Here is a 15,645-nt window from a genome sequence, read left to right on the forward strand (position 1 = left end):
CACTTCCTCTTCCTTGAATCTTCTCCTAGTTTTCTTTCTCTGGCTTTTCCTTCCTCAGCCAACCACATAAATTTGCTGTTCTTTGGGTTCCATCCTTGGCCCTCTCTCTTCACATTTTGCCTACTCTCCCTGGGTGAGCTCAATCACTGTTTCCACTATGAGGCAAATGCTAACAATTTTCTATTTACTTAATTATTTACTTATACTCCACCTTATTAAAAAATGAACTTTAGATATCTCACTAAAATATACATTAAAAAAATTAACTGAGAAAATCTAGACCAAGTCCAGTGGAGGGGGGTGGCTATAAGTAGGGTAGAACACAAAAGTTGGTTCCAAGAGTTCTTTATTTCCAAACTTTCTTTAACAGCAGACTTCTTTGTTAAAAATAAAATCTCATGTGTATCTCAACACTTAAACTGATCCAGTTGAAATAGTTCTGGTTGAAAGGGAAAGCAGAGGCCTGTTTTTCCATCTTCTGTCTATTCCTGCCTGTCTGCCCAGCAGCTTCTGAGATTGAGCAGAACAACATTTTTTTTTAATTGATTTAGAGAGAGAAATATCGATTTGTTGTTCCACTTATTTATGAATTCATTGGTTGCGTCTTCTGTGTGCCCTGACCATGGATCAAACCCACAACCTTGGTGTATTGGAACAATGCTCTAACCAACTGAGCTACTGGTTGGGGCTACAGAACAACTTTTGGAAGCCACTATCCTAACTTAGATTCAAGGGTAAACTCAGAGAATCAAATCTTGAATGCCCTAGCGTGGGCTCAACCCCTGGTAGGGGGTGTGCAGGAAGCAGCTGCTCAGTGTTCCGTTCTTACATCAATGTTTCTCTCCCTCTCTCTCTCTCCTCGGGACATAGGGAAGCAGTTATTCATCAGTACACTAAGCAAATTAGTACAACTTTTTTGGAAGACAATTTGGCAATATCTATAAAGATTGGACTTTTATTTCTTCTGCTTGTTCAAGAAATGCTTGTTGAGTACATTAAAAAATGAATCCCCTCCCATGACACCTAAGGAAGTAGAGTAAATAAGTAATTGGCCTGTGCTACACAGAAAGTCTTTCAGTAGAATCCTCAAAGCAGGAAATTTCTAAGAAAGTTTTCTAGGAGGAATTCCCATAGCAAAATTGTGAGAATCGAAAGAACCAATGTGACTTTACCTTCCCTCTATTCTTCCAGTTGCCTCCTCTCTCCACCCTTTAATATTATAGAAGTATCCCAGGAAAAGTCAATGTAAAGATAAGAAAGGTAAAATCTAGGTGTCTAAAAACAAATTGAATATCAAGAGGAATAGGTTTGGGGGGAAGGAGAAGACCAGGTGTGGCAAATGTCCAATTTGTCTATCTGATATTAATAACTATCTTTCCCCTATAATGCTGTTTAATTCTTAAAATACATGATCCAGTTACAGACATCTACTTTATTTTGTATCAGACACAGAGGTAACATCCTCGTATCACCATATCTCTTCCCAGGTAATAATCACTGTAGTTTTCCTCCAGGACTAATGCACCAAGATCAGACAGATAACAGTTCTCACAAAGTTAGGTGATCATCCATCTGAAATAGGGAAGATGTCGTGTATTCTAGTAAGGCAAAGACACAGAATATTTTCCCTCTTCATTGCTTTTCCTTTCCTTCTCTTTTACTTTATTCAGCTTTAGGTGGAGCAGTGGCTTGTAGAATGACAAAGTCTGGGACTCACTCTCCAAACTGAAGATAGCCCAGCCTAGAAGAAGGACCAGGAGAAAAGGCAATCCCCAGAAGGTACAGAAAGCCCAAAGAAAGCTTCCAAGCACTGTTACTGCCTTCCTTTTCTTTTGAGTCTCTCTCCCCCATAGAGCAGCTTTTTTTTTTTTTTTTAAAGCGTACTTTTCCAAGTTGTTACATTAACAAATCAACACCGATTTCTTTATTCTTGTCATCTAAAGACCACCTTGTCGGTGGATGGTGAACTTTTCCTTCTTGCCAGGCCTGCTGCACTGTCTAATGTCACATGTGTCTGCTCACATCAGCTCCCGGAGACTGGAGAAGATTCCGCACGGGGCCTTTTCAGCAAGTTGATGTGACAGAATGAGTCCCCGTGGTAGCTTATGGCACTTATCAGTCAGCCAGCCTTCCTCGGGGAGGGGAATATAGAGTGCACCATATTCTGTTTCCAAATCAACTGCTGTCCCCTCAGGAAGCTGTGTGCTGCATTATTAAAAGAGATGCCTTCAACCATAGCACCGTACTTAAACATTCATTCACATTTAAAAAAAAAAAAGTGTGCTGGAGGGGACAGCACAACAGTCCTCCGCACCCTCACTGTGTCCATTCTTCCTCCCCAGATTTCAGCACCCTCAGTGAACAGTTCTGTAGCTTAATGGTGAGCGTGAACGCTTGTTATTTTTTGAATTTTACCTTTATTTTAAAAGGGGTGCTTTTGCACTTACTTGGGATGGCTATTAAACATTCCCCTGCATTTTAAGATCTTGGGGCTGAGGCCAGCATATTCCTAACCTCCTCTTTTCGCTGAGTTCTCACTGCAAAGTTAAACCCAAAAATCTAGCTCTCAGAAATAGCAGTGACTTATCTGTTACCTACCTCTCCCAGGAGTTCAAATGAAATGCAAGAATTGGTTCTGAGTTGAAATTTAACAGATTTCAAACTCACACTTTAATAATTATAACTTTAGATATTTCTAATTTAAAAAAAATTAAATGTATGTCCAGTTTACCTTTAGCTTTCCAAATGAGAAATTGACAAGAATGCTGGAGAAAAGGAGGGATCCTTTTTAAAGCTTCATGTTGATATAAATATGAAAATGGATTAAACTCTGCTTCCAATTTCCAAACATGTGTACTTCAATGAATATTAAATGGCAGCCCCTATCACCATCATGACTTATTTACTCACCAGAGTTTTTATCAAAAAGGGATTGGAATTGCCTATGGAGCGTGAAAGTCTCCTGTAATTGAGTTTAGAGTGGTAAATCCACTAAACAGGCCACAGCCCCAGAGACACCCCCGAAACCCACCTGTCAGCTGGTGTTAGATCACAGCTCAAACAAGGCATGGATGCCTGCTCCTGCTAAACACTGCTGTGGCTCAAAACAAAAAAAGAGAAGTTGTTCCTTAAGGGCTGAGGGAGGGCTGGGGGCAAGTCATGGGGGTTGGGAGGGCAGGCGAAAATCTCTCCTATAACAGCTGCCTGGTGTCAGCTGGTATCATAATCTGAAACTCAGCGTGAGTGGGGAACTGGCTAGGGCCTCACTTGGTAAGGTGTCATTTCTTTATTCCACATCTGTTAGGTAGGAGTGTAATGGGGTGGACAAGAAGCTTTTTCATTCCTCAGTTGAGCCATGGAAATCAAAGCCCAGAGTTTCAGTGAGGATAAAGATATAATAGGTAGGAAGGCCCACATCTGGAAGTAGAGGAGAGTATCCAACTACGACATGCTGGATCAGCCAGGGATGGGAGTAGGAACATTTTAAGGTAAAGAACCATCATTCACCCAATAAACATTTATTAATTGTTTACTAGTGCTGATCAGTTGCTGACTTTAAACAGATAAGACACAATCCTTGCTCTGAAGGAACTTAAAATGATGTAGTTGGGGAAACACACAGATAGGTCAACTATTACAATACAATGTCAAGGGCCATGGAAGCAAACATGTGCTTAAAACAGTAAGTTAGGAAGACTTCTTAAAGAAAGTGATATTTAAACTGGGTTTTTTATAGAATGAGTAGGATTTATCTGGGCAAAGGAGAAGAGTCGAATGGATGTGGGGATGGTGGTAGGAATAAGAACATATAGAGATACACCATCAAAAGGGATAGTGTGGTACCCTTTTGGGCTCCCAGAGCTTGATGTAGCTGGGGCATGTGTCATGGGCTAGAGCCTGAGAGGGATGGGACTAGAGAGGGAGAGAGAAATCAAATGACCAAGGGCTTTATCAACTTAGCTAATCAGTCTCAAGTTTATCCTGAAAGCCATGGGGAACGAGGGAAGGATTTTAAGCAGGGGAGTGCTGTGGTCAGGTTTGCCTTTTAGAAAGACCAGTTTACCTTTGCGTATAGCATGAATTAGAAGGGACGCGACTGGAAACAGGAAGGCCGAGTGGAGGGCAATTAGAAGAGCTTTTGAGAGAGGGATGGCAATAGCCCAAACCAGGGAAGTTACAGTGGAGATGGAGACCAGAGGACAGAATGAGAAATATAGGAAAGAATCAGCAGGACTTGGAAGGCAATCAAAAGTGGAAAAAGGGGGAGGAATTCAGGATGGCTCCAACGCATCTGACTTGGGTGTAGGGTTGCTAGATTTAACAAATAAAAATATATTCAGTATTTGACACATATTGATTTAAAAAAAAGATTCTTTAACTGAAATTCAAATTTAACTGGGAATCCTATATTTAATCTTACAAACTTACATAGGTGGTTGGGTAAATGGGATATCATTGATCAAGCTGGGGATTTGGAAGAGGCACAGTTGTGGGAGAGGGGGCGGAGAAGGCGAGTTTACTTTTATTTATATTGAGTTCAAAGAATCAAGGGATATAGCTGACTTCCGATTATCCTCCAGTGCCTTTCTGCTCTTCTGTAAGAATAGTTTTAGCTGGCACATGGCCACTCAGCTAAAGTCTTTACTTCCTAGCTCCTCTTGCAGAAAGTGGCCATGTGACCAAACTCTAGTCAATGGGATGTGAGAAGTATGTCTTGCTCTTAGAAGGACTGGGTGTGAACTCTCCTGACTCTTCCTTCCACTGGCTAAAAGATGAGAACTGAAGCAGCCACCTTGGGCTCAGAACCAAAAAGCACATGTTGAGGATGGCAGTGCCATCTACCTTGCCCTGGGCCATCTACCTCTGAATTGTTATATGAGAAAAAAATAAGCTTAGCCTGTACCTTAACTACAATACAATATCCAAGAGGAAATGGTCAATAAGCAGTTGGATGTACAGGTTTACAGCTTAGGAGAGAGGCAGTCATTAGTATATGGGCACTGAGTGAGGCTTTAGTTTAGCTGAGCTCTCCTAGAGGGAATGTGTGGTGTAAGGAAGAATTAAGCACAGGTAAGTCAAATGCTATCTTTTTTCTTCTGACACTTTTTTTTTTGAGACCAACTTTAAACTTATCTTCAAGTTAGTGGAGATATTCCAGGAGTACCGAGATGAACATTTCAGAGTTTTGTCTTCATTTCCAAAGACTGACTTTCTGTATACCATGCAGCAATGTTCAGTGCTACTAAATTCATTTGTTTGTATTTGTATTTCTGTTTCAGGACTGTCTGGGAAGGGAGTATTCTCATGCCCTGTGGGTATTTGGACATTTGCACACGTCCCAGTGGCTGTGCTAGTGTTTGTCTCAGGCCAGTTTACACGTGTGCAATCCGTGTATGCCTCTGTGGGTGTGACTGCACATACATGCATTTTTCCCTCCATGTTCTGATTTGTTGATGTGTGCCTTGAAGGTGTCTTTGCATGCGTGTGTGCAGGAGAGGCTGGGTTTGGGCTTAATAGCTAGTTCTCAGCACTGCCAAGAAGTAGCCTTTTAGATTCTCACATAGGAGGCTTCTGTCCATTTTGGAGACTGTAGAGTTATCTTTTAAAGGATGATATCAATTGTCTTTTTTTAATAGACTTTAATTTTCAGATAAGTTTTAGGGTCACAACAAAATTGATGGGAAGGTACAGAGATTTCCAATATACTCCCTGCCTCACACATGCATAGCCTCCCCTATTATCAACATCCCCCACACCAGAGTGGTAGATTTGTTCCAATAGGAAAACCCACATTGACCAATCATTATCACGCAAACTCATAGTTTATATTAGGGTTCATTCTTGGTTTTGTACTTTCTATGGAATTCGACAAATATATGACATGGATCAATCATAATAGTGTCATTCAGAGTAGCTGTCCCATTTTGCCTTCCCACCAGTAATGAACGGGAGTTCCTGTTGCTCCACATCCTCGCCAGCATTTGGTGTTGTCAGTGTTCTGGATTTTGGCCATTCAAATAGGTGTGTAGTGCTATCTCATTGTTATTTTCAATTGTCTTTCAAATTCAAATGTTTGAAGGAAGAGCCTCCTGAACTTCCCCAGGGATATTCCTTGCTTCTTCTATGTCTACCTATTCCTCCCAGACCCCAGACTGGGGCTGAATTTTACTTAATATGATATGAACTGAAATCTGCATGGGAGCTAAGGGCACAAGAAGGTGTGTATGTGTGTATTTTTTTATTATGGAAATTTCTAAGTGTACTCAAAATTAGAATAGAAAGAACCTCCAGGTATCCATTGCCTAGCTTTAGTAATTACCAACATTCTTCCAACCTTGTTTCACCTACCCCTTCCTTTTTTTCTGCTAGTGTATTTTAAAGCAAATATGAGATAGCTTATCATTTCACCTAAAATAATTTCATTTTGTATCTCTAATTGATAACTTTTTTTACATTCTACAATGTCATTATTTACCTAACAAAATTAACAATAATTCCTCAATATCATCCAAACCCAATCCATATTTAAATTTCACAATTATCTCAGATATCTTTTTTACAGTGGGTTTTTACCAAATCCACCTATTGCATATAGTTGTGTCTCTTGGTCTCTTTCATTGTAAAGCAGTCTACCTTTGCCATTGATGTGAGGATGAATCAGGTCATTTGTCCTGAGCAATGTCTTAGATTCTGTATTTGTCTGATTGCTTTCTTGTGAAGTAAGGTAATGTGTTCCTCTGTCCTCTGTCTTTCCTGTAAACTGGTAGTTATATTTAGGCCCTTGCTTAGAGTCAAGATCAGTATGTTTAGGCACGAATATTTCATAGTGGTGCTGTGATAGTATGAGGCATATACTATCTGGTTGTTTCACTTTTAACGATGCAAAGATTGATTAGTGGGTTTCAGTAGTGTTAACCCACAAAGTTCCCTGTTAACCTTTCCTCTGATGATTTTAGCATTCATTGATGATTATTGCCTAGATTCATTATTTAATTTGGAATATTAGTGATTTTTAAAAGATTCTTTTTAAAAATTCTCACCTGAGGACATGTTTATTGATTTTAGAGAGAGAGAAACATTGATGTGAGAGAGAAACATCAATCAGTTGCCTCCCATATGCACCTCTACTGGGGATCGAACCCGCAACCTAGGTATGTGCCCTGACCTGGAATCAAACCCACAACCGTTTGGTGTATAGGACAACGCTCCAGCCAACTGAGCCACCCAGCCACGGCTAAAAAATTGTTTTTTCCCTTCTGTATTTATTAGCTAGGACTCTTCCAGCTTCAGAATACTGTTGATTAAGGGAATAATGGGGTTGCCAAGCACTCGGGGCCAAGTGAGGGTCTGTCTGGCCTTGTTCCATATTTAAAAAGATTAGTTCAGACTTGTTCCAACTGAAGGGACCCTTTGTGCTCAGATAATGTTGAAGTCAGCAAGTATCCAAGAAGAGGGGTCTACCTTTTGCTCCAGGATAAAGGAGTTCTTTTTTAGAAGTTGCAGGAGAGGCCTTTTTCCAGGGCACAGGGATTTCAGGGCTGCTGAGGAACTGAGGTCTGACCTCTAGGGACTGGCTTTGCTGGTGTGGGGAGAGCTCTCTTGAACCTCTCCCACCCCAGTAAGGCTCAGTCTGGGCCTCTGGCTCTCCTATTCCTCTCCAGGGAAGCAGTTGCCATTCAACCACAGACCAAAGTGACCAAATATTTAATCCTCTGATGCTCTGACCTCCTGGCCCCTCCCTCTAAGTCCTCAGATGGACTCCAGGTCCTTTGCCACCCTGCTGTGGGCACTAGGCTCCACACCTTCTTTGAGAAACAACAATAGAACTGATCTCCTGCCTAGTGTCCCTTCTAGATCTGAAGTCTCTGAAGAAGGCCCCATGACAAACAGTCTTGTAGACAGGGCCCAGTTTCTGGGTTTAATACTCAGCTCTGAGCCACCAGGATTGAGTGGAGACTGGGCTCCATCAGGCTGTATGGGCAACTCCCTACTCAACAGCAGAATAAATCAAATACGCCATTCCTCCTCCTTACAAAAGCAGACAGGCATGGAGAAAGCAGCACCAACACTCATTTCTTGGGGAAGATGTATTTTAAATTCTTCTAAAACTGCACTTTAGTAGGATTTCATGGTTACATTGTTGGCTTTAAAATTATACTTTTAATACCCTTAAGACACTAGTTGAAAAAAAAATATTTTGTTTTTCAAAATAGTCACCTGCCTTTAGATGGTTACAAACCACAGAAGAAAATCTATGGTATTTGTTTGTATTCCCATCAGTAACCATTTAGCTTAGAAGGACTTTTAGCTGTTTCTAAAAAAATCAAATCCACTCTGAAAGTAGAGTGGTTTGCCCTCACTGAGGGTGGCCAAAGAATATGCCATAAGCTGAGCGCAGCCGGCTGGGCAAGGAAAGCGTTTGCCCCTGCACCTCTCCTGCTTAGACACTGGGTGGCAGACTTACCTTCCAGATGGAGGTGTCTAGCACCTTCTAGCCAGAAGTGTCTGGCACCTGCAGCCTTTCCTCTGCTTCTAGCTGCCACGTACTCTCAAGCTGATCCCAGGGGCATCTGGAGGCTCCCCAGGGAGGGTGTGACTGAGCTTTGGTGGGAGGTGGGGGAGCAAGGGGAAGAGGCATCTGGTTTGGGAATGTCTGCCTGCCTGACTGCAGCTGCGGTGGCATCAGGCCAGGGCCAACGGGATCCCAAACCTCATGGCTTGTGGCTATGACTCTACTGTGGTGCCAGCCACGCCTCTTCCCACCTGCCTGCCCCAGGTGTGGGGCTTAGTCATGTCTCCAGCTTCCCTGGGCTGGCTCAAGGTGCAAGGTCTTTCAGATGTCCCAAACCTGGGGAGGTTATGCTTTTTATGTAAGCTTCTCTCAGATAGAGGGTCTTGCCCTGAGTGTGGGGACTGCTAAATGCCAGCAAGGAAATGCACAAACCTGTACTGTTATCTGTGGCTTCTTTAACATTCAAGGAAGTGGGAAATAAATTCATGGAGACAAACCTCCTTCCATCTCACCTGGGGTTTAGATAACAAATGCGTAAGTCGTCCTGGGGGCAAGATCATTCACTGGTTTACTTCTGGATTCCTGGTGTCTGGCACATGGTGAGGACTTGGTGAGTGAATTAATGATGATACATTAATCAATGTTTAAACATCATTCAGTTTAACGTCTTGTCCTAGAAATAGCCCTACTGGATGGGAATGTATGTTTTCTAGGGTGCTGCCTTCACCTGTGTTCCTTCTCCCTCACACCCAGTCAATTCCACCCCAAGATTTCAATTTGGGATATGCCTGAACCTTTCTTACATCCAGCTGAAATCTCCCACACTGCAATTTGAGACAGTCCTTTTTTTGGGTGATCTCAGTGCAAGCTAATAATGGGATTGGGGACTAACATCACTGTGAGCTGAAATGTGTCTCTCCAAAGTCCATATGTTGAAGGCCTAACCCCAAGTACCTCAGAATGTGGCTATATTTGGAGATAGGGCCTTTAAAGAAGTAATTAAGGTAAAATGAGGCCCTAATCCAGTATGACTGGTGTCCTCACAGGAAGTGGATACTTGGACACACAGACCCCAGGAGTGCATGCACAGGGAGGACCATGTGAAGAGACAGCAAGAGGGTGGCCATCTGCAAGCCAAGGAGAGAGGAAAGCAACTCTGTTGGCACCTTGACCTTGGACTTCCAGTCACCAGAACTGTGAGAAAATACATTTCTGTTGTTTATGCCACCTAGTCTGTGGTATTTTGTTATGACAGTTCTAACAAACTAATACAACATCATATGATACATGATTATAATATCATACACATGATACAATGCATAATGTTTTGCCTCTTTTGTCAGCCTGTCCAGTGTCTAAAGGGACTGTATTGTAACTGATATGATGGTCATCGAGGTTTCCACCCCCTCCCCTGGCCCCTGGCTCTTGCCCAGTAGGCAGCTGGGGAGAGAGAAAGACCTTCGAAGAAAGGACAGGTGTTCACAGCTTTAGTCATGGCATGGGCTTCCCTCCTAGGTCCTTCTCAGAAAAACACGCTCAAATGTGGCGAAGAATAGGCTGATGCAGCCCTCAGGAGAGGTTGTTCCTGAGTACCACAAAAGCTGAGCTCCCCAAAGAGGTCAGCATGGCCTAAGCATCCCAAAGGTCGACACAGCAAGATAAATCAGGCTTGTAAGAGAGAGAAAGTAGCAAAAGAGCCTGCTTGTTGGAGATTAGATTAGACCAGAGAAGATTTCATAAAGGCTCCACAACCTGGGGATTGAGGACATAGAGGGAAGGAGAGAGGGCACCGTGCTGGCTGGGGAAGTGTCAAAGAGAAACCAAAACTCAGAAGCAAGAATCAGCTCAGTGAACACTGAGCACAGCAGGGTCAGAGACCCTTACGGGGGAAGCTGTGAAAACCAAGGCGGTAACTCTCCTTCCAGAGTCACATTTAAGTGATAGAATCTGGTCTTGTGAGAACTGACTAAAGGTAATTCGTTCTCTATAAAGTAGAAATTCGGGGCCACAAGGGGGGTGGAGGGGCCAGCATGGGTGGAGGAAGCTACTACCGAGACTCAGGGGTGACTGTAGTTGAGTTTGGGGGAGTCAAAAGTTACACACAGATTCAACTGGGGGGTCAGCACCCTTCACCCCCACATTGTTCAAGGGTCAGCTGTGCCTGTCAAGCACCATCACATTGGGAATTAGAGTTTCAAAGTAAGAATTTTCAGGAGACACATACTTCAGTCCGTAATTAGAGTCTGTGGTAAGATATGACTGATATTAACAAGGGAAAGGCTATTACCTTTTCATTTTCCTCTGAGAGACCCAAAAGCTCCTCAGGGACCTCAGGAACTGAGTGCTTTCCATGGTGGAGCCAGCATTTCTGAGGAGAGGGGAGAAGCATGTGGGGGAGAGAGAGAGGCTCTGGAACGCCGAGGTGCTGTGGTACTTCTTTAGCTGTGGTTCAGCCTCAGCTGGTGGTATGCATGACACAGGCTCTCTGGCTGCCATGGGACCCTGTTGCTCTCTGTATGGAGACCTAGGAAACATTTATCTGAGCAAATAGGAGTAGAGCCAGTCCACAGATGGGTTGTGGGTTCCTTTGCGCATCATGGTTGCAAACCCAGTAGTCATTATCATCTGTAAGCCATTTTTGAACAGTATGGCGGCAGTGGGTCATTGAGTGCCCTCGGCCCTCCACTGGAGCAGAAAGGGCCTCAGTGGCAGTAAAGACAGGGCCATTGTCGGGGAAGAAACTCCAAGTATCTGCACTCTGCCTTTCTCTTCTCTAGCCATGTCAGCTCCCTGAAGCAAGGCTGCTGCATATGTATGGCTGTTTAGGTTGTGTACTGCACAACGCTAGGAGGCACCATTCACAACCATTGTGCAACTCTAACTGGCAGCTCTTTGTGAAGCCATAGACCAGAGGGAACCCAGGAGCCAACCCCAAATTGCCATTTCAAAAAGACTTGTTGCCTTCACAGAGGCAACTGACCTTTTCACAAACATTGGTATGAGATTGACTGGATCCCAACCATATACCCAATGCAAGATGAGTGGCCCTCCCAGGTACTTCCTTACTGGAGATGACTTTTAAGAAAATTACAAAGCCAGTGGTTCTCATGGTCTTACACTAAGTTGGATATTTTTATTTTATTTTTCCTTCACATTGTATAGAAGCAACTTAACCAGTATAATACGCTGATGGGCAGTGTTGCATATTTACATCCCAAAGTGTAAGTTACAGGCTTAATTTTTAGCCTAATGTAATTTGAAATGGGAAACTATAGTTGCAAATAGCCCTGAAGGTTACCAATGGGGGTTGGTAATAATGGAGACATGACAGACCCCCTCGCAATAGCTCACTCCACACAATAGGCTAAAGAGATTATGTACCTGACGCACAGTATATTTTCTGAGAACTGAAAATGTACTTAACATCTCTGTAGTTGCTATGCCAGATACTCTTTCCCTGTGGAGAAGAACATTAATTTTTCAATTATTTATGTTTTTTTTTAAGTTGCTAGGAAAAACTCTGTGATTTGCCATCATTACTTACTGGAGAATATCTGGCTCTTCTGAAAAACGTCTCCTCTCCTTCATGTGTGTAGAAGAGACATTGGGAAGGAAGGGTGATAAATTGGCCATGACGTTGAGCAGGAGAAAGGCTGATGTGTTCAGAGCCACAGGACTGGGCTTAAAATAAGAGAGGCATCCTGGTTTTCAGAGAAACTTGGAAGGGGATTTCTTTCATCACTGAGAGCTCAACAGGGCACTTCATTTTGGTAAATCCTGTCTCTGGGTGAGAGGAATTGAAGGGAGTAGAGGGTGTAGGCAAATGTGTTTTAAAGACAGTATATTTTTCCTTTAAAAAAAATCCTGTTTTGATTCCACTAGTCTACCCCATTGATCTGCTTTACTTTATTGCAAAACTTGTCAAAAGTTCACTATTCCCCCTTGAAGCCACTCCAATTCAGACTTTTACCTCCACTGTTTCATGAAGCCACACTTGCCAAGGTCACCGAAGGCCTCACGTAGCTACATGTAACGGCCAGCTTTTAGCCCTCATCGACCTTGGCCCACTAGCTCCGTTTGCCATGGCCAGTCATGCTGTCCTCCTTGACATACTTCCAGGAGACACCTCTTCTGGTGTCTTAACTGCTTTTCCTTCTCAGCCTTCACATCTCTCCTTGGACGCCTAATATGTACCTTAACTACATATGACACTAACTCTTAATATCCACCATCCAAATTTGTTCTTTCTGCATATCAGTAAGTGCTTAGACCAGCAATTTTCAACCTTTTTCATCTCATGGCACACGTAAACTAATTACTAAAATTCCGCGGCACACCAAAAAATGTATTATATTTTTCGTTGATCTGACAAAAAAAAAGTAGATATAATTTTGATTCATTCACACCAGACAGCTATTGTTGTGTTGGTTGTTGTCATTTTTTTTTAAGATATATCTTTATTGATTTCAGATAGAGGAAAGGAGAGGGAGAGAGAGAGATAGAAACATCAATGATGAGAGAGTCATTGATCAAGCCCACAACCCAGGCATGTGCCCTGACAGGGAATCAAACCCCGATCGCCTGGATCCTAGGTCGACACTCAACCGCTGAGCCACACCTGGCTGGGCGGTTGTTGTCATTTTTTAACTTGACAGTTTAAGAGAAAAGAGGTCAGTGCCCCTGACTAAAGAGTCAGGTATTGTATTATATGTTTTAAAAATTCTTGCGGCACACCAGTGTGCCTGGCACATTGGTTGAAAATCACTGGCTTAAGCCAAAAATTTTGTGGTCATTTTTAACTTTTTTTTTTAATACCCTACAACCAGTCCTTGGACAATTCCCTTCAGATTTACCTTCAAATGTAACAGAATCTAACCTTTGCTCCCTACTTCTACTGCTATCCCCCGGCTCAGATCATCTACATCCCTCCCCTGGATGATGGACATAGCCTGCGAACTGTGTTCTGCTTCTGCTCTCCCTTCCCGCTCATAGACTGTTCTCAACATGCCAGCCTGAGTGAGCGCATCAATATTTCAGTCTGATCACAGGATCCAGACTTGTGTTCTAGTATTTTGTATGCCCCCCCCTTTCAAGAAAGGCATGGTCACTTCTAGGTAGGGGGACAAGGAAAGGACTGGTAGAATTAGCACTTGAGTCAAGCTTGAACAAGTAGATTTGAATGGATAAGAGAGGACAGACATTGCATTCTGGGGAATGCCATGGGCAAGGTCCCTAGAGGAGTGAGTCTCATGATGCCTTCAGACCAGTGAAGGGCTCAGTGTGGCAAACGTCTGGCATTCATGTCGTGGAGTGCCTGCAAAGATAGCTTTGGGTCAGATGGTGGGAGGCCTTGAATGCCACGCTCAGGAGTTTGGCCTTTATCCTGCATTTTCCAGTAGGCCTGGGCATAAGGGGAGTGGGAGCAACTATGAAATTCACTTAGCATAGTTATCTCAGCTGCCTGCCAAGTAGTCTATTTAGTCCAATTCACAGGCAGAGCTTTGTTGAGCATTGAGAAGTCACTTGCTCCGTGTGAATCCAATCACCACGGCAGGCACACCTCAAAGAGGGAACACACAGCCGCCTCTGAAAAGCCTGCCTCACACTCTGGCAACTCAGTTCATGAATATGCTTTTCCAATGTCTGACGCTGCTGCTTAGCAAAGATATTATGGGACAAATCCTTGATTTGACCTTTTGTATCTTTATCCATCCCACTGTGCTAAAAGCAATTATGTGCATCTTGTATGTGGCTGTTGGAATGGGGAGTCACTTAGCGACGGGTCCTTTTCACACTCCAACTGTCCTCTAGCTCATTCCTTTCCCCCTCTCACAAGGGCCCGCACAGCAGGCCTCCTCTGCTGCTTGGCAGAGTCTAAAATGGAATTAGGGGGAGGCAAGCAGGGATGTAAACAGGTGGAAACAGTTCCTGTCATGGTGATTAGCATTCCCCTTGGCCAGGCACAGCTATGGGTGAAAAATGGGGTGACAGGGAGGAGAAAGCTGGCTGAGGGACAGGAGGCAGAAGAGGGCTGAACTTATTGTCAAAGGCACAGCCAACTTTCTACAGAAACTTCCTACAAAACAAAGCAACCCCAGTGTCAAGGTGGGTGGTATGGTTTCTGTCTAGCAATAGATGATCTGTGAGCCGTCTTCTCTGCTGTAATGAATTTATGTGTGCTTATGTCTGTGCCATGTGATTAAATATGTGTGCAAGTATTGATATCTGCATGTGTGAGGATATACAGTTGTGTCTGTGCATGTCTACATGTTGTATATATGTTCAAATGCCTATATGAATGCCTGTGTGTTATCTATGTGTATATACTTATAAGCATGGATGCCAAAGGGGATACATATTGGTGTCTGTCTATACATGTCTCAGGATGTGTATATGGAGCATGCATATATGCATGACTGTGTGCATGTCATTTCTGGATGTGGTATATTCCTCTCTCTGTGTACACATGTATGGGGGTACTCACTGGCATGTATGAGAAAAAGGCTAAGTGGGAAAGAGTTCCCCTATCCTTCTTTTTGATGGAGCAGCTCAGCATGACTATGGAGGTCACTCCAATCCTGGCCAGAGAGAGAAGCCTTGATATTGCTAAATAGCCCAAGGCCTTTGACCCAGTTCCTCATTTACCTCAAACTCTAGCCCTAAAAGAAGTTGACAGACCCAGAACTAGGGAAGAAGTCCAGGAAGGCAATGGAGGGAGAGAGTTAAAATGCTAGAGACAAGACCCTGGGAGGAGATCAAGGATCTTTTCTGAGTTTTTGTAAATAAATAATTTACAGACGAAAAGTGAGCTGGCCACTAGGGCAGGAGGGAAGTGCAGACAATGAAATAATGGTGAGTAAAGTGATCTGCTCCCAGCCCAGGTTCACCCCTGATTGAGTTGAGACTAGACTGGAAGAGAGGAAATTAAACTGGCAGGTGGGGGAGGGTTATCAGAACTGACCTGGGCCATCTCTGCTGTCTGGAAGAGCTTTCACCTTCCAGTCTCAGGTACAGTCACATGATGGTGCCACCACTGACTCTGGAAACTAGGGCTGAAAGGAGAATATTAGCAGTGCCTGCAATCAGAACTATATGTTGTTATTCAAAACCCCTCCCAGACACAGCAGATTCTA

At 43.3% G+C, this 15,645-nt stretch overlaps 1 long non-coding RNA gene across 1 annotated transcript in view; it reads left to right on the plus strand.

The window, feature by feature from the left end:
* Positions 1 to 15,645, plus strand: part of LOC308566172 — a 108,690-nt gene that overhangs the window by 18,943 nt on the left and 74,102 nt on the right. Inside the window, exons 2-3 of the long non-coding RNA XR_014000134.1 lie at positions 1,671 to 1,779; positions 9,559 to 9,708. This is a non-coding gene — a long non-coding RNA (uncharacterized lncRNA). The remainder of the gene's footprint in view (positions 1 to 1,670; positions 1,780 to 9,558; positions 9,709 to 15,645) is intronic.

The sequence above is a fragment of the Miniopterus schreibersii genome (assembly GCF_964146895.1).
Source record: "Miniopterus schreibersii genome assembly, chromosome: 13".
Classification (NCBI taxonomy): domain Eukaryota; kingdom Metazoa; phylum Chordata; class Mammalia; order Chiroptera; family Miniopteridae; genus Miniopterus; species Miniopterus schreibersii.